Genomic DNA, 18,680 nt, shown 5'->3' with positions numbered 1-18,680 from the left:
ATTTCTTCCGTACTGAAGCAAGTTGCCCATGGCTACTGTGAACTGAGATTCAAATCTAAGAGTTCAGCCTTTTAGAATCTCTAGTCCATTCCCTGAACCAAATTTTCTCTCTAAGTGGTAAGTGAACTTAAAGCTAATATAACTACTAAAAAAATAATAGCTGGAGGCTACTCACATTGCCTTCTATGTCCTGTTTAGTGTTGAGAGAGAGTTGGTGCTTCCTAGACCAGACAAGTCAAGGTTCACATTTTTTCAGAGAAGTGTCAGCTCCATAAACTTTAAACACCATTCTACTCATGAGCAAATAGGACATACATGAATATGCCAATTTTTTAAATACCATTAATATAAATTCCTTTTTTTTTTTTTTGGTTAGGAACTCTTATTAAAAACACAAAAATGATTCTAAGAAATCTCTCTTAGGTCTTCCTAATTATGTTGACAGGAACTTCAGCTTTTCTTCATTCTCCAGAGGCTGTTTTATTCTATAATGAAGCTTTTGAGCTAGGTGTTTTCAAGCGATCTTTCAGGTTTCACTTTGAATATATGTCTGCCATGTTCTTTACCATTTTGAAAGTTAAAATAAAAATGCAGTGGGTTTAAGCATCAATTAATAAATCCTGCCATTTCCAGAAAAAAATCAGTGGCCTCCACCCTATGAGAAAATGAGCATTTCATAAATATTGAAACCACTACCCACATTCTCTATAAGTTGGTTAGCTAAAAAGACAGTAATTCCATTAGAGGCTTTCAACAAGGAAAAAATAAAATAGTTGAGATAAAGTAACTGAAATTATTTGTTACTATTTTGCCATTAAAAGGTAGTGAACAGTAACGTCATACATTCCACTAACTTCTAAGAGAAAATTTTAACAGTTTTCAGAAAACTCTGAGCCCTTTATTAGGGGATTTCTTGTCTTACAAGCTGTGCGACTTAGCTGAATATTTGATTAGTTGTACCTGCAGCATATGCTTGTATCTGGGAATAATTTTAGCTATATAAAATATTCATCAGTATTTGATAGCACCAGAATTGGAAATCTGTGCAGTTATCCCACCCACAAAAAGGATTTACTTAATGTTTCATAGTAAGGCCACCAAATGAATGCCCTTGAGTTCCTAAAGGGGGCTGAATTTAGACCTCAAAGACTCCCTGATCAGTAACCGTTTCTTCAAACTGCCTGGGCTCCTGACTTCCTTTAAAAAATCATATAACGGGGCACCTGGATGGCTCAGTGGTTGAGCATCTGCCTTTGGCTCAGGTCATGATCCTGGGGAATCCCTGGGATCGAGTCCCACATCGGGTTCCCCGCAGGGAGCCTGCTTCTCCCTCTGCCTATGTCTCTGCCTCTCTCTGTGTGTCTCTCATGAATAAATAGATAAAATCTAAAAATGAAGTAATAAAAATAAAAATCATATAACTAAACCCTCAGTAACTGAATTGCTCCAGCTAGAAAATGAAAGTAAAAAGCCCTCTTTGTCACATGGAGCTATAATAAAACATAGTTTTAGTAAGTCAATACATTAGGATCTGGCTTATAGGACAGGTGCATCTTTTCTATCATTCAATATAAATATCTATCCATGATGAAACATAACGATGAGATTTTGTCTTTTTGTTATTAAGGTCAAACCTAGAAAGGTAAAATGGACATTCAGCAGCAGCCTGTGTAAGGGGTAAGAGACAAAGGTTGACTTCCACTGTCTTCTCACAGTTCTCTCTCAGGGATGGAACTGCCCCCAGGGCTTAGTCCTTGCCCTCTTTACCTCAGTATGTACGTTTGCTTTCCAGATGATTCAGTCTCATCCAGTTGTAAAGCACCCACTTTCTTGCGTCCTACATAATTTACTTACTTCTAGGTCTTCTCCCTCCTGACACATACCTGAATGTAATCCCTCCTGTGGGTTCTCCTGTTCCCTAATGCTTGCCTAGCCCCCAGGGGAATGCCTAGTATGTAGGTGGCATCAATAATATATTCTGAATGAATGAAGGAATTAAAGAAAGACAGTACAGCATTACAGAAAACATCTATGATTCTTTCTTGTAACTTGTAAGTGGTGAAATCTATTTCTTTCAAGATTAAAGGAAAAGGTCTTCTTCACCCTATAGAAATACCTCTTACTGTAGTTTTCTATTAAAGCAGTTTTAGCCTCACACTAAAGAACTATATTATAAAATAAGCATAAGAGCTTTGTACCTCTTAACTCTATGCTTGATGAAGTTTGTACCATGTGAATGTTTAGCCTCACTTGCAAAATTCCTGTTTGTTTTAAAATGGACCCAAACTCAGTGCTATAAAGGAACTCATAACAAACATATATATATATATATATATATATATATATATATATATCAATTTTTTACTTTGATATAATCAATTAATCCAGCAACCAGAAAATAGTTTTCTGGTATCATGGATTCTCCCCAGGCAATTTACTTTTCATTTCCTGCTATCACGTGGGCATCACATAGATGCACCCCAATGGGCTTCTTACTGCAGAGCTGAGTTGTAGGAGAGCCATAGGTTTTTCAGGTACTTATAAAATCAGTTGTAGCCCATGTACTCTATACGCAAATAAATTGGCTCTATGTCCTAACGAGATTTCAGTCCACACAGTATTGTAGACAAATTATAAAAGCAGACTTAGCCACACTTGAAAGAGGGCCCAAGCAAGCTTTCTACATAAGTGCAATCGATTTCCCAGCTCAACAAGTAATTTAACCAAATATTTCTAATCTCAGGAGTTTAAAACCTGAATAAATTAGTCTTACTACTTGATCAGCATAAGTTGTTAGTTGATAAGCTAGCAAGCAGCAATACAGCCAGACTAAGATTTTATTGTATCGCAGGCATTCTTGCACCACAAAAGGGGAAAATGTTATTAAAGGAATGTTGAATTTATTACTTTAAGATGCTCAGTAGAAATTCTGATAGATCGTTGCTCTTATATCACATGATTCTTAAAACCTCTGCTTTTTCAGGTATTTCTAGAGACTTCCCTTACATGAAAGATTTACTGATATATCCTAGGTGCTTTCAGTGAAGAATTCATGGTAATTACAGTATTTATAGTAGTATAATTTCTTGCTAGTTATTTATTTACAGATGATCAATTCCAGGAACTAGCTTTCCTAGGTATCTGATATTGAATACCTTTAAGAAAGCTTATAAATCATCCCCACATTTATATGGCATTTCCTTGTTTCTTGGATTACTTAAGCACTCTTATTTCTGGAAACACCTAATCAAAAGCATTAAATTTAAAATAATTGTAAATTGGAGTGCTGAGGGCTATAAAAGTGCAATTACTGTATCAGTTCACCAATACAGCCCTATTTGCCAATAAAAGCACTGAAATTGTGGTTTGTATTTCCAGCAAATCTTGGTTGAAAGCCACAAACTGGATAATGGTAGGAAAAATTGTTCTAATCGTATCTCTATTGTCATAATTAGGCAGACCCATTGCTTTTAAAACCAAAATTTCTAAGAAATTTCTAAGCCAGAAACATAGGATACTATAGTAGTTTCAATACATATTCCAGAATGGTAAGGGTTTGTCCTGAACTTTTTGGTTAAATTGGGTACCACCTCTTTCATAGAACAGGAAACAAACGAGGACTACAAAGGCTGAAAGATAATTTAAATAAGGGATGTGAGCTTCCAGGTGAATGGGCCTAGAGCACGCTGAGTTAATAGCAGGAAGGAACCAATTGGGAGCACAAAGCTTGCCTAAAGACAACAACAGTTAACACTTTTTTCAGGAATTGTTCCCATTCAGAAGTACATTGCACAGCAAGGTGGGAAATTCGAATTTTTCAAGACCAGATCAAGGATTTTATTTGCAATTACTCAACTTTTATGTGCTACCTCATGTTTTTAAATCATTTTCACATATTTGGACTGGATTATAACTTTGAGCTACCAATTTGCTATCGTGCCTAGAAGTCTGAAAAGTCAATGGTATTTCTTATTAGAAAAAAATGAAAAAAAAATGAGAGAGTTTCCTGCTTAGATCTTTTTCTTTTTAGATAGTACTGGCCATTTAGCTGGTAGTGACATTTTCTTGAGTCAGAGAGTGAATTTTGTGCACCCATTTACACATTCATTATACTAACTAACCAAGAGGCCCAACATCACAGTTTCATTGATATATTTTTATCATATAATAAAGTACCACATCTTGAAGGGAGAAAATAGTAAGTCCAAATGTACCACCTTGATATTAGTTTTACTACAGTCACATCAAAGCAGACAGGTTATAACATCACCTTTACCTTTTGACACATTCAGGAAGGTGTTAAGTACCATTACCCTAATGAAACAGAGAATAGAGATGAAGAACAAAATACTATCTAGCTTTTCAAACCTATGGTTTTGACCTATAGAAACATACGTCATGGATGAAAATGCAATGCACATGTAAAAATATTCTCTTTGAAATTTCTTCGTGAATGGCACAATATTAGTCAACTTGCTTCTCCATCATTATCATTTTAAAAAAATGCATCTAATTCCTCTCCAAGTGATCAACATTAAATATGGTCATAAGAGTACGTATAGAAAGAGAGATGACAGAGAGAGAGAGATCAGGTGGTAGAGGTGATAAAGTAGAAGGAGAGGGAAAGAGTTGTACACTCTTGGTTCTCTTTCTTTGTAGAACTCTGACTCATAACAGCAAGTTAATGTTATACGTTTTCTGCTAAATTCCATCTCCCCTACCTAGCAACTTTACAGACTTTTTCCTTTTCAGTTTTTATTTGTCTGAACCCAAAATGAAAAAAAAAAAACCTTTTATTTATTCACAACAAACTTGATCTTCTTAGAATCAACTCATAATTATTAATGGCTAAATGATTCTTTTGGAGATCTGATTCTGATGTCCCACATACTCACTGTCTGCCCAGCTTTATCTCAAACATGGAAGATAGAATCATATTTGTTTCATTAAAGTTACTTTGTGAAGTCAGATCAATGTATAAAGTAGTTGGAAACGGTCTACACCTGCCATAGTCAATGTCCATTTTGGAATGTTGTTACTGTTTTTTTCAAATATAAAAGCTAACTTAATAATGCTTCTGAATCATACTAGACAAATTACAATGCTTAAATTGAACGACATGGTTTATTCTTACCTACCTTATTAATGTCTCAGAAGAGACCAAACTCTGAATAAATAATCCCGAATCAGTATTGAATTGAGCCAATGAACTCCAATGGGATTTAGACTATCTGCTAATTCTCCTGGGTAAAGGATTTCTTTTACATATGCTGGGATTTGGAGAAGTAGAATCTGATTTGCCTCCAGCTCCTATCTTTTCATCCCATAGTTAAATATTTGTGGACAATAAACTTTTGCAACCACTTTGTGTTATTTAAATGCCAATATATCTCTTCCCCCACAATGAACATAGATGGGTATATTAAGGACACACACACAAAAAGTATTTTGAGAACAGATGCAATTCTTTCTCAGGATCAGTAAAAATTACTTTTTGAAACATTTGATAATCTTTATATAAATTATTAGGTCAATTTTTTCCATTTTGCCTAAGAAATATTTTGGAATGTGAATATTATTACATTTTTATATGACAGAAATATACTGGTATTCTTATCTGATCCCCCTTCCCATTCCCTATACCCTCTCCTCTTTCTGAACACAGGCATGTGTAGTAAGCCTTTCACAAACAAGGCATCCATTCAGGACTTGGGTACTTGTGCCAATTTCCATTCAACAGGATTCCTATGCACTTGTAGGTGCCAAACAGCAACTCCTGTGTTTCTCCAAAAGAATTCTTAATAGAGAGGGGATTAAACTCTAAGTGGCTTCCTGATTTCACCATTTCTGTAGTCCAGTGTTAGGTTGCTGAAAGGTTACTTCATTTGTACCATCAGGAGTCTAACAGGCCTTAGAAACTGAGTGAGTGATGTAATGATTTGTGTGTGTGTGTGTGTGTGTGTGTGTGTGTGTGTGTGCGCGCGTGCACGTACACAGGAAACACTGGAGTAACTAGCAATCTGTTTCATTAAAAGCACATAGACATTTTTGAGCGTCTCGTCATTTTTTGAAAGCAACTCTTCTGTGATGCTCTAAATTTCAAATGAAAATGCAAAATGTGAGATAAAAATTATGTAATTGGAATAATAGTCCATATAGTAAAAGAGAGACAAAATTAAATGAGCGCATGTATTTGCCCAATACCGATACTCAACTCCACTCTAAGCAAATATTTACTCATTATCCTAATATAAAAAGTAAAACGTCCTTAGGGTGGCAATGCACCTATAAATGTCCAGTCTATAAATGCCAAAAACCATATTGCAGCAACAGTTCCACATGTTCATGTTCAACTAGATCGATATATAATCAAGAGGAAAAAGGAAACAGAGCTCACACTGAGTGGAGGACTCTCCAAATTATCAAACTTGAAATTAAACAGGAGAGAAAACATTAAAACTATTGCTTTTATAAATATAATCAGTCATCTGGAAAATGAGTTCTATACAGATATAATAAGTTCCTGAGAATAATTTGTACCAAGTCCAACCAGTGCTTTCAGTTTTGTGCAAACCATCTTAGTGATGGTTTCTGGTTCTAAGTATCGTCCAGCATCTTCTGTGCTCTCCATGTGCTCACCATGGGCCTGCTGAAAATATGTAGTTGAACCACACGATCATGCAAGGTTATTTATGAAAAATTTATTTGACTTGGCCCCACACTTGAACTCTTACCTTAAAAATCAAGAAGGTGCATTGCTGGAATAAACAGCTTCACTAGAGTCCGTTTATAATTGCTACTTTCACAAGACATCAAAGGTCCATAGGAAAGAGTTGTTTACTAATATCTGTCCTAAGCAATTTTCCTTCTTTCCAAAGGAGTGTGCCCTCTTCAAGTTTTAAGAAATACACGCCAGAGAGATTAAGAAGGATTAGGAAACAAATAGTCCGTGTAATCTGAAATTAAGGAATGAAGTTAATATATTTGATAGTTCAGCATTGCTTTAAGTTGATTTTATTTTATATAATATTTTTATTACAATGGTAATACTCTGGCCAGTGACACATGTAGGTCTGTTTTTGTCAACAGCCACATACTCTGCTTAACGAGGACTGACCCCAAGGTCCATTATACTAGATATTTGGTTTAGAAAATCTTCTAAAGATCAAACAAACTTTTTCCTGAAACTCACTATATTATTACATTTGTTTATTTTCAGCCATGGCTACAGCGGGTGGTTTCCACCTACTTCGAAACTGATTTAAGGGATATTATAAGTAAGAGGAATAGATATAATAAAGCTATTATGAAAACTTCAAAGGACAAGAATCAAACAGGAAGGAGGAATATAGTTTAAGAATCTACAAAGGAGCACTGACTAAAACCTGAACAGTATTTTCTATAGCAACTTTGTAGAAAATGAAGAACACATTCTTTTTTCTACTGTTTTTATCACTGCTCTTAAAGAATTAAGAAGGAAAGGTTAAGTGATAGGAATTTTTTCTTTCCTGTAAGTCTCTCAGTGGCCTTCTGAGAATTTCCATTTTCTTCCAAGTCTTAGCTCTCATTTTCTACAGAAATCATCCTCGTGCCAGTTGTTTTTAATTGCCATCCTGATATCTATTCATTCCATCTCCCCTTCTAATAGAACACAAATTAATTTAGTGGGTAATGTTTCCGTTTAAAAATACTTAGCTTTCCACAGTCCCACGAATCAGAGGATGGGCTTGAGGTGTAGTTCTGGGCAAAAAATATATTGTAGCAACTACAGTTAAATATTGGGCTTTTCAGAGTGTTATGTCTTCCTAAAAACATGGGCAAACCTCCTCGACATATCTTTTGCTCTTTACCTTTACCCTTTCTTCCTTCTTAGAATTGAAAAGTGATGTCTAGAAGGGTAATCTCTCTCCCTCTTCGCCCTCGCTCTCCTTTTTTTTTTTTTTCCAAATACAAGGAGAATGTGCATTAAGGATGACAATTCTAAAAAGCAGGGAAAGTCTGCACCTCACTGTCCTCCTGTCAACAGCCCTGGAGTACTATCTGCCTCCAGACTCTAGTCACATGAAATGGAAAATAAACAAAATAAGACACTTTAACTGAATTTCCATGACATACAGTTGAATACAACCCTAAATCTTAGTCTTCCTTTGAGTTTCTCAGCCTCACTCTGGTTTAGCTGCCCCCCCCCCTTTCCACAGCATCTCCTACAATCCCAAACACAACCTTTTCTCTCCCTCATTGCCTAAATTTCAGGAAGAGAGAGACCATGTCAAACTTCCAAGTGCAGGTCCCCAGAACCTAGCTCATGTCTACATAGCACATAGGAAGCATCTATTAAATGGGGGAATAATAAAGAAATTAGTGAAAAAGGACAACACCCACTTCTCTCTACATCTACTACAACTAACTGTTACATTTATTACTACAGCTAGGGTTTTTTTTAAAAACCTAGACTGTTGAAGTCGCTTCCTCCTTGCTTAAAAACCCTTCCATAGTTTCCCATTACCCTTAGAGTAAAATTCAAATCCCTCCCACCTTCTGGGAAACCTGGCACTGCTCTGATTGTGTGTCTTTCCTTTTCCTCATTACATTCTAGCCACACTGGCTTTCCTTTCCGTTTTTAAAACATTTCAAGATCATTCTAACCTTAAGATCTTGTACCAGATGTTCCCTTTCCACAAATTTTCACATGTTGGCTCCTTCTTGCCTTTCAGATGGCAGCTGAGATCACATCCTCAGAGAGGTCACAGCTGACAAGTCAATGTAGAGGAACTCATCAAGCTCTCTGTCCCATAACCCTCTTGTGCAGCTGTGGAGAAAATATTCTTGTTTCTGCAAAGTTAGGGCCTTCTGGGAACACTTTAGTGAAATTTGGAATCTAGGCTAAAACACAATCCTTACAAGGTAATTTAGGACTGACTAATAACAAGAACCCCAGAGAGTTTTATCTCTTCAGAGGTATGTGTTTACATTTCAAGGGGAGATGAGACCCAGGGCCATGGACACATTCCAAAAGGAGGACGCAGGATCCTTCCTATTATTTTTCCAAGGAAACGCTCTCAAAAAAAGAGGAAAGTCAGCTGCCTTTCTGTCCTGTATAAATGTCCAGATTCATTTAGGGGAGGAGGTTGGGGGTACTCACCTACCATACAGACTCTGTATATGTTGAGTGACAGCTGGCTCTCACTGCATTGCCCCCGAAGGAAGACACTACAGCACAAGGAAACGGGGCATTATTATTTGCTATAAATAAATAATGATAAATCTGTCTGCTCCAGAAACCTCACGCTAGCATTCAGGATAGCATTGATAAATACATTATCATAAATCTAACATCTCCTAGATTTGTTATAGTTTTCGTCATTATCTGATATTGGGTATCCACATCACTCTATGGCGGTCCACAGGTTCAGTCTTTGCTGTCTTTACAACTAGAGCCTGAAAGAGCTCCTAGTAGGAGATCGATAAACACTAGTTGCATGAATAAATGAATCAATCACTAAAATGACAATTTTTTGAAGAACTGGATTGTGGAGCTTTCTAGTGAAAAAAAAAACAGAAGGGAGATTATAAATTTTAGAAAAATGATTGCTTATTTCAGGTGGCCTCTTAAAGAATAGCATATGTAACATATATTTGAAAACTTAGGTTTTTATAAATGCCTGGAATGGACACATTTTGTTTTTTTAATGGACTGATTTCTTAATGACTTAGCTACTAGCTGTGTAGTTGACGAGATGCTTATTTTGGTATAAACATTGAATAATTTATCTGTATTCCTGCCCAGCTGCAGAGCAATTGAATCGAGCAGGACCAAGACTTCTCTCAGAAAGCAGTTTCAGTTCTTGCCAGAGGTCTGAACAAGAACACAATTAAATTCTCAGAGTTCTGCAAATACATTAACTGGAAAACTTTAAGACTGTACTTTAATAATTCTCAATCTCCATCATGTGAATACTAACAATAATTTGAGGAAGACTACACCTTAATGGCATTTCAAGATGAGTTACTCTCAAAATACACTCTACAGAACCTGCAGATTAGACCTGTTAAGCATCATATCCACATGGATATTGAAAAATGTCTTCCAAAAATGATCATTTTCATTTTGGTAGACTTGATAATGAGCTCTTACTTCTGATAATATTTGCACTATTTGTTCAAGCTGATCATTTAATTGTCGAAATAAACATACTGACATTCTAAATATTGTGTAAATATAGTTCTTAAAGATCCACTCAGTGGAATTGGACGCCGTAACACCCAATGCCTTCCGAAGGGTAAAGTCTGGGTAAATAAGAGTTGAGAATTTAATATTGTATAGTTGTGCCTTCAGCATAATCCATAGAACAGGGTGTCCTGATTGGCAGGTAAGAGACTTTAGCCATCTCAGCAGGTATATTCGTATAGTAAAAAAGGATGCATAATACTCTATTAATAGTATTTCTAAAGATCATCTATATACTTTCTGTATGGGTTTTCTTAAAATCATCTTATTTCCCAAATAGGCATCTCTCTTGAGAAGAAAATGTGTTGATACCCCATTATCAGTATTTCCAATTATTTATTAATTCATGAGGCTCTTATAGTTTGGTAGACATGAGCAGCTCTCCAGAAGCTAAGACTTAAAGAGAAAGAAAGAAATCAAGTTCCTGAACCTACAAAAATGAGAATAAGATTGGAAACAACAGGGACACCAGAAGTATCACTACATTATATATTATACATACATTATATACTTTTGTTATTATGCAATATACAAAGTAATATAAAAAGGGTGATGTTCTTGCTAATATCTGATCCATGTAAAGAAAATGTTTACAAAGGCCTAAGGTGAAGGCTAACTATACAATTTGCAGAGCTCAGTGCAAAATGATAATATGAGCCCCTTTTCCAAAGCAGGGGAAAAGCTTTTTCTGTTCTATTGTCTCTCAAACTATCATAGTGACTTTTATTTTCATTTAATGTTGTGCTCCCTTGGGAATGAGGATACCTGCTGGGCAAGTACAGACCCTCACAAGTGTCCTCTCTGCACCCATGCTGAAACTCATGCTGGGAACAGAAGGCAGCAGAAGTCACTGGGTGCAGTCAAGGGAGTGGATGACTTGGCACCCCACCAGGGGAAATAAGGAGATGACAGGAGGCAGGATCGTATGTGAGAAGATGACTTCAGTGCATGCTCCATCATCCCATCAGGATGATTTTTGATTATAGAAGATAAATTTAAAGATAAAATTATTAATAATTCAAGATGCCCACATTGTATCAAATCCTAAACATGGGACCCTTATATGATTGCCTTGTTCACATATCCATGAACCTGACCCTTCCTAAGCCAATAAAGAGTCTCCCTGTTCTCAGTCTGGCTCTGACTTAATTTGCTTCAGTTATTTATCTTTTTTTCTTTTTTTTTTTTTTTTTTTTTAGTTTTTATTTTAATTCTAGTGAGTTAACATACAGTGTAATATTAGTTTCAGGTGTACATTTCCATATAGCACCATGTGCTCATCACAAGTGCCCTCCTTGATCCCCATCACCTATGTAACTCATCCTCCCACCCCACCTCCCCTCTGGTTACCATGTTTGTTCTCAACTAGAGACAGTCTTACATTTCTTGTACCCAGTTCTAGTATTTTCAAGGTCAGAGAATATCATTGATGAGTATTATATAATCAATAAGGATTAAAATAGTTTTTTTAAAGATGTTGAGAGAAGAATTTTAAAGACGGAAAGAATCTTAAGTTATGTAGCCCAACTCTTTCATCTGACAAACAGAAAACCAAGGCCTCAAGGGGCTAAATACTCAATGTCACCACCAGCTGGTCAGCAGCAGGGCAAGGAATGGAGCCCACCCTTTCTCACTCCCAACCCAGACCTCCTTTAGAAGGGTTGAGTGAGACAAAGAAAGAGAAATTTTATTTCACCAGCAGTTTAGATTTTTAAGAAATATGTTCAGGGGTCTAGTTGAAGCTGACTCTAACGAGGCATGTTAGTAAAAGCTTGGAACATTTATTCAGCACCACAATGCCCACGTGGAGTGGATCATATTATTTGGCCTCCAATGAATTAGGAGGTGACATATTGATAAAAATTTCAGATTTTATTTAACATATTTTACCTTTATTGATTTTAATCTATAAATCCCTGGAAGATGTACCCCTGGTCGTCTGAAATTTTAGGTTGTTGCTCCTTTCACCACACAACCCTATGTCTTCTATTAGCTATCTTTCTTTGTTTTCTGCAATTGAGAGTCAACATTGCTATCTGATTTAATTTAAGATTTTAAGTAACTAAAATTTCTGCCTCCATGAGGCAGGGATTTGGAACAATGAAAACTGAGGAACCATCTTTCTCCTAGATAAGCATGAACAGAACAACATAAGCTAAAAATGAACTTCAGAGAGATGAATGAAGGAAAGGAAGATACTCCATCCTCTCCCTGCATACCAGAAAATGGAATGCTGAATAAGTCTCAATGAGCTATTTGTTTAGAGAAATGTACAGATTATAAAATGTACTCGGTACGATTCTTATTTGGGGATCATCATAAGGCCAAATGCTTTTCTCGTGAGTTCACTCAAGTTTACAATGTTTATAATACAGTAAAATCTATAGTAATAAGTAGCAATCTATGATCATTATCATTGTCAGGTAAAGAAATGCTACAGTGACTGGTACTAGTTTGAAAGATAGTGATATCTTCCTAAAAATATTTTGTTACTCCAAGGACTAGAAAAAGTATATACTACTAAGCCAAGTGGCTCTTGGAAGAAGGGCCCTGAGGATATTATAGCTTTTGATATAGTGTTTTCTGTTATATAAAATGTGACCTCACGTCACAGAAGACCACTTGGTTGACAGAGTTCTTCCCATTGGCATGCTGCTATACTGGGTGCTATCTCTGGGCAGAAAAGAAGCAGACAGCAACTTTCTTCCATCAAAGCACTGAGTTGAACTGGAAATGCAGACAATATAGAGGAGATAGCTGAACGGTTAATATATTCTGTTCTGTCTTGGTTCTGGTCTCTACTTAGAGCTGTGTCACTGCTTAGATCTAGATCAGTCGAGTTTTGTTTATACCAGCAGGGAAATTCTCCATCATATGTTTTATCAAATCCTAACAGAAACACCTGGAGCGCAAAAGCAAAACCAGATTTACTACCAATTCACACTGACCTGAAACGTTGTTATCAATTCTAACTTCAGTTAACGCGTAGTCCCTGGTGTTGTTCTCTGGGACAGTTCCCATGCCCTCTAGAATTTAGAATCTCTATGAATGCCTCGGTGAGGGTAGAGTACCCAGGCAGCCTGTGCATCAAAAGGCTAAAAATGAAAAAGGCACAGTAAAATAAATCAGTTGGACTACTTAGTGGTAAATGCCTCATTTTCTTGTTGTGTTTACCCTTCTGACCCAACAGAACAGCAATGTATATCCTCTCCCTGCATTCTTAATAAGGTTATTTGCACTGCATACCTAATGAGTTTGTGCCCGATGCAATAAATTCTCAGTTCTGAAATGCGTGCAAGAGTGTAGACATCATTATTGGAAGAATTAACCTTGTAAATGAGGAGCACCCTTATTGAAGCTCTGGATTTTGATTATTCAAGAGTGACATGGGAATACAGGCAGTTTTCTGCAGAATTATGATCAGCCTTGCAAATAGCCACACACTGTGAATAAGTAACAATATCTTGGCAAGAAGTGAAAAAATCTGACTTCATTTAAAAAACATCTCTGTGTTCGTTTGTGATTTTCAGTGCCAAGTGGGGAGAGAAATATTGTGTGTATCTCTGATACATAGAATTAAAGGCTTATTTAGCAGTAGTGATCTGTATTTTGAACTGGTTGGACTGCGCAAAACTACAAAGAGGAAATGTAGGCAGAAGAGAACCTTTTGGAGCCACACCCTCTGCTGCTTACAGTGCCCAGAACACCCCAGATATTTTCCTATGTCCCAGCCTCCACTCAATCACACTATGCAACTTCAACAGTCGCAGCTAAGATATACCTGGATACACTAAAATTTTATCAATATCTTGACTTATTACGAGGTAACAGAATTCAAAGGGTATAATGAAGGTACTAAGTTAGAGCTCAAAAATGAATAATTAGTGATAAAGAAAAAACAAATATTACCTCACTTAAGTAAAAGCCTGAGACAGAGACTTCGACTTTAATTCCTTCCAGTTTTCTAACCAAGCAAAGACACTGAGGTTTAACATGGGACTTGGAGATTCTTCTTCCTTCTCCTCTGATTCATGATAGCTATCTCCTCTTCCTTGTACCTTGAAGGAGCACAAGGGGAGGATATTTCAGAGTCTATAATTGAGAATAATGTTAAAGCCCTATTAGCTTGGAAGCAAAAGCTCATCCAACTAAAGTCCTTTAGCCCATGGATAACAATCAACTACCAGGCCTGAGCATTAGGGAGTAGATAGAGGGAGAGTTTCCCTCTCTTCCATATGAGTACCTACAGACTCTATAGCATCCACAATAATAAGTATAAATCCCACTGTTGCTGATGGTATAGGTGGAGTAACAAGGGTGTACTTATTTTTGAAAACTGTACAGCTAAGGTTTGTGCATTTCAATGTCTTTAACTTGTACCTCACACACACAACACAACCCACTCGTAAATTATAATAATTATTATTGAATAAGGTTGGGGAGTGAGTGGAAGCAAAGATAAAACAAGACTCAATACTGATAATTTTTTAAGGTGGAAGATGGGCTCATAGCTCATTATACTATTCTATTTATTTTGTATATGTTTTAAAGTTTCTCATAATAAAAGATAAAAATGCTAATTGTTTCTGTCTTATCACCAATCCACAGCCATTTTTATCATTGTGAGAACCATGATCAAAATCCACTGACATATTTGACATTTAACAATGCAGATGGAAGACATCAAATCACCTTCCAACAACCCAAACTGAAGGAATGAGCTTGACATTTTTTCACTTCTGGGTCTCTGCTTACATAAAGATGAGGAATTAAAGAAGCTTTCCCATAATCATTAAGCATTATTATACTGCCTGAAGGAGTCAGGGATACCAATTAAACAACTCTACCCGGTTAGGGGTCTGCAGTGTTGTATGTACCTCCTTACAACACCTTCAGCGGACTGAGCGGACTGAACATCCTGAGATTTATCAAAGTCCCTTCACTACTGACTTAGCCTTTATTCACTCTACTGTTTCCAAAATTTCTAGATTGAGAATATTCAGTCTTTGTACCATCACACAGCATCCCATTTAAAGTACCAATATATAGATAATGAAGTCTTTCTAAAAATGTTTACTTGATGTTCAAGCATTGGTTATCATCGCCACCAAAGAAAAAACTGCTTTAATGGAGGCATGTTTTCATATTGCACAAGAAAGGATTAGGATTCAATAAATGTATATTGAATGAATGAATGAATGAATGAATGGTAGAGGAGAGATATTGAAATGAGTGAAAAAATTTTATAATGGGCTTCAAAGACAGAACTAAAGAAAAACGCCAAATACTTAACAGAAAAGAGCATTTGTAAAGATTTTAAAATTAAGGTCACTGGAAAGCATTTTTGGAGTTATTGCAGGCCAAGAAATGCCACAATATATTGAGGCTTTAAAAAATTATATATAATACTTTTTACATCTTAAAAGCACAATTGGTTTAAGACTTGCTAAGAGAAGCAGTCAAATCTGTAGGAAAAAATTGCCTTTGTCTACAACACATTTATTACAAGGCGAACTTTAGTGTGTTAAGTTTGACTTTGGTTGAAATTGGTTTCAAAAGATCTAAACTTCAAAAGCTAAAATGAGACAAAAAGATTTATGGAGCCTAAATTACCTGAATAATTACTTCTTATTTCTACCTTCACTTTTTATCTCCCCTTTACTAAAGCTTGTGTGTCAAATATTGAATAGCAACAGGATGAGAACTAAAATAATCCCAACTGCTCATAAACAAGAGGCTCCATCAAATCCGTACTAAGCATGTACACAATGTTTTTTTTTTTTTCACAACAAAGAGCAGTAGTAGGTCAGTAGGTATTAGCATCAAAGGCCAAACTTAATAAGTAAAAATTTAGGCAAAAACAGATGGTTTTGGTCCTCTCATGACTCATGGCACCTAGCTGCCCAAGCCTTTATTTCAAAGTGCAGTAGACACAGTCAGTGCTTCTCTTCCTAGAAACAGGGCAAAAGTACCTGTAGTCTTTTAAGTTATCTTGTGAAGATACCCTGTCAATCAAATGGACTGAGTGCCCATAATATGCAAAGCATTCAGAAAAAAATCAGAACAAAAGCTTCCTCACATAGCTGAGACACTTAGCTTTGCCCCAGCAAAATTGCAAAATTGTGCAGTCCTGTCAAATGTTACTATGCCGGGACGTGAAAACATCAATAATAACTGCATCTAGAAATTTGATTTCAGCAGTCTTTTGAGATCTATATATATAGATCATATATATATGGATCACTGCATAGCTCATTACAGAGGAAGCGTACCGTAGCTGACGTGGCATGTAGACTGACCATATAACCCCAATTTTCTCTCACTGGCAACTTTCTGACGCTTTTTTTCTCCCCTCCAGGGCTATAGTTTGTTTTCTTCTTGAGGCCAGCTTAACAATGAGTTGTAATGGAAATTTTGCCCTAAAAATGTTTAGTCATGGGTTCAGTTGGTTAGAAAACAGCTAATGAAGCCAAGGTCATAGGCTCTTACTGGTAGGAAAATCATGTGGAAAGAAAATATTCCACATCTGAGATCAGCTCCTGCTCGGGATCAGTAGTGTCCCACTGGAATATCACAGGCCAAAGGGGGACTGGTTGGAGAGTGGGGAGGGTCCACACCCTGCCAGCCGTAGAGGATAGCCAGTCTCATGATCCTTCTTGTGTTTGTATTAGGAGGTATGAGTTGCCAAATTAGGTTTAGAAATAAGAAGAGGGGTGTTGCAATATCTCTGCCCTTTGAGTTCTACACACCCCAAGTGAGGGAAGAAAGACAAAAAAAAGAGATAAGTAATAAAGTATAGCATTTTTGAGCACCAAGTAAATAGTGCAGCCAGTAAGTGTGGATGGAGCGAAGAAAAGAGAAAGATTGCATTTTGGCACATAGTCAGGGGAAATTTCTAGAGGAGGTGACCTTGGTGCCAGCCTTTCTGAGCATGGAGAAAAAGCAGGAGATGGGTATTCAGTAAAGGAGACCTCTTGATTCATCCTCATAGAGAATCTTGGTACCCTCCTTCTGGGAAAAAAAAATACAGCTCAGGCTTTTCAGTGTGCATAGCAGGAGGTCAATTCCTATACTTATTCCAGTACTTCAAGCCTGTGGCTCATCCTTTAGTTAGCAACAGGGAATGCAGGAGGCTGTATTCAGGAAAACATTTCATATCTAAAGACCTGCTGAGAAAAGTGCACATCAGGGAAAAGCATTCAAGACATCCACTCCTGAAGGCTTTTTAAGATGTATCCTTGGATCAAGTTAGAGCTTTATAAAGCTGCATGTCATGACTACCTTCACTGACTTATGCTTTAAAGTTAAGCTCTCTGAGTAGAACAGGGGTTACCAAGGGACTGAAGGGTGAGAAAAATGGGGAGATGTTGGTCAAAGGGTACAGACTTTCAGTTATACGAGGAATAAGTTCTGGGGAGCTAATATACAGCATGGTGAGTATAGTTAATAATTCTGTATTGTATCCTTGAAATTTGCTATGAGAATAGATCTTAAGTGTTTTTAACATACCAAAAAAAAAAAAAAAGAAAAAGAAAAGGTAACTATCTGAGGTATCTGAGGTTATGGATGTGTTATTTAATTAGATTGAGGTGATTATTCCACAATGTATACAAACATCAAAACATCATATTGTACACCTTAAATATATAAGATTTTTATTTGATAATTTTACCTCAATAAAGCTGAAAAAAAAATAAAATTAAATGCTCTGGCTTGGCAAAAATCTATCAAAAAATAATCCCATATCTTTTGATCTAGTAATTCCAACTCAGACAATTATTTCTATAAATAATCTCCTTTCAGTGTGTTGATATGCATATGTGATCATTCGTATTACAGGGAGGTTTTGTTTTGTTTTTTTCTGAAATTGTGAAAGACTGGGAAGCAATATCATGCATATTGGCAGGCACGAGTTAACTAAATTAAAGTGAACCCATGTGATAAATACTCTGAAGCCCTTCTAAAAGCTCAGTATGAGAATGGCTACATATACTGACCTGGATCTAGCAAACTAGGAGCTGATACCTTAATGAGGAGATGCTACTCACACAGAGATCCAGTGTTAGAACGTGCCAGGTTGGGGTGACAACTGAAGCAAAACACCTTGGGCCAGATACACTATTCTAAGAAAGCCACTAATGAGGTGGATGAGGAAGGGGAGAAGGGTTGAGGATCTGAGCATGAAGCAGGTCACTTACAGCCTGAAGGTCATGCCTTAAATTGAGTGGGAACAAATAGACTATTTTAAGCAGATGCCCAGGTTCGTATTGTAAAATGGTCACTCTACCCTCTGTATGGAAGATGAATTCTGTAGGGGTAACAGCAGAAGGGGGTGCAGGATAGGTGGCCATTGCAACGGTCCATGCAAGAGACTTTGAGAGGTGACAGTACAAGCAGTAAACGGTTTGGAGAAACATTCCAGAGATAAGATGCCTGTTTCCTCTTCCTTTTC

General features: G+C 36.7%; 1 protein-coding gene across 16 annotated transcripts in view; it reads right to left on the bottom strand.

Annotated features, from left to right (window-relative positions):
- ZPLD1 (zona pellucida like domain containing 1) overlaps positions 1-14,272 on the bottom strand; it is an 80,329-nt gene extending 66,057 nt beyond the window's left edge. For 6 of the 16 annotated variants that reach the window (XR_005383221.1, XM_038582695.1, XM_038582697.1 and 3 more), the window contains exons 1-2: positions 8,647-8,888; positions 6,735-6,956 (exon numbers count right to left, since the gene is read on the bottom strand). The gene's annotated coding sequence lies outside the window, so the exon portion shown is untranslated. Of the gene's footprint in view, positions 1-6,734; positions 6,957-8,646; positions 8,889-9,142; positions 9,211-13,176; positions 13,324-14,137 lie in introns of those variants that run through there. The other 10 variants (XM_038582700.1, XM_038582702.1, XM_038582699.1 and 7 more) reach the window with 4 other exon arrangements.
- Positions 14,273-18,680: the final 4,408 nt, after the last annotated feature.

The sequence above is a fragment of the Canis lupus genome, chromosome 33, assembly GCF_011100685.1.
Source record: "Canis lupus familiaris isolate Mischka breed German Shepherd chromosome 33, alternate assembly UU_Cfam_GSD_1.0, whole genome shotgun sequence".
Classification (NCBI taxonomy): domain Eukaryota; kingdom Metazoa; phylum Chordata; class Mammalia; order Carnivora; family Canidae; genus Canis; species Canis lupus.
This window is presented reverse-complemented; position numbering and strand designations above follow the sequence as displayed.